This window comes from Lepidothrix coronata, unplaced genomic scaffold (assembly GCF_001604755.1).
Source record: "Lepidothrix coronata isolate B3197 unplaced genomic scaffold, Lepidothrix_coronata-1.0 Scaffold452, whole genome shotgun sequence".
Lineage (NCBI taxonomy): Eukaryota > Metazoa > Chordata > Aves > Passeriformes > Pipridae > Lepidothrix > Lepidothrix coronata.
The window spans coordinates 53181-54261 of record NW_016690632.1 but is presented as its reverse complement, the minus strand read 5'-3'; the positions used below and the strand labels follow the sequence as shown (position 1 = coordinate 54261).

Sequence of the window (1081 nt, the reverse complement as noted above, 5' to 3'; positions counted from 1 at the left end):
GGGATGAGAGGTCTGGTTTTAGGGAGGATAGGTCTGGTTTTAGGAGTGTTCGCTCTCATCTAGGGAGAGGTTTTAGGGGTCTTATGTCTCATTTAGAGAGGATAAATCTGGATTTAGGGACGTTCAGTCTCATTTAGGGAGGGCAGGTCTGGTCTTAAGGGTGTTATGTCTCATTTAGGGAGGATAAGTCTGGTTTTAGGGGTGCTCGGTCTCATCTAGGGAGAGGTTTTAGGGGTCTTATGTCTCATTTAGGGAGGATAAATCTGGATTTAGGGATGTTCAGCCTCATTTAGGGAGGGCAGGTCTGGTTTTAGGGGTGTTAGGGCTGGTTTGGGGGATGACAGGTCTGTTTTTAGGGAGGGTAGGTCTGGTTTTAAGAGTGTTATGTCTCACTTAGGGAGGACAAGTCTGGTTTTAGGGGTGCTCTGTCTCATCTAGGGAGAGGTTTTAGGGGTGTTTGGTCCCATTTAGGGAGGATAAATCTGGATTTAGGGGTGTTAGGGCTGGTTTTGTGGATGATAGCTCTGGTTTTAGGGAGGATAAAGCTGGATTTAGGGATGATAGGTCTGTTTTTGGGGATGACAGCTCTGGCTTTGGGGATGATAGGTCTGTTTTTAGGGAGGATAGGTCTGGTTTTAGGGGTGTTCGGTCTCAGGGAGAGTAGATCTGGTTTTAGGGCTGTTACATCTCATTTAGGGAGGATAAATCCGGATTTAGGGGTGTTAGGGCTGGTTTGGGGGATGATAGGTCTGTTTTGGGGGAGGATGGGTCTGGTTTTAGGGAGGACAGGTCTCATTTTAGGGGTGTTCAGCCTCATTTAGGGAGGATAAACCTGGATTTAGGGAGGATAAACCTGGATTTAGGGATCTTATGTCTGTTCTTGGGGATGAGAGGTCTGGTTTGTGGAATGATAGATCTGTTTTTAGGGAGGATAGGTCTGGTTTTAGGGGTGTTAGGGCTGTTTTTAGGGAGGGTAGCTCTGGTTTTAGGGATGCTAGGTGTCACTTATGGACGATAGGTCTGGTTTTGGGGACTCCAGACCCACTTTTAGAGAGGACAGGTCCAGTTTTAGCGAGGACAG

General features: G+C 47.2%; 1 long non-coding RNA gene across 1 annotated transcript; it reads left to right on the top strand.

The window, feature by feature from the left end:
* The first annotated feature begins 72 nt into the window (after window positions 1–72).
* Window positions 73–784, top strand: LOC108510040. The gene is made up of 2 exons (XR_001878734.1): window positions 73–307; window positions 445–784. It is a non-coding gene; the product is annotated as an uncharacterized LOC108510040 (long non-coding RNA).
* Window positions 785–1081: the final 297 nt, after the last annotated feature.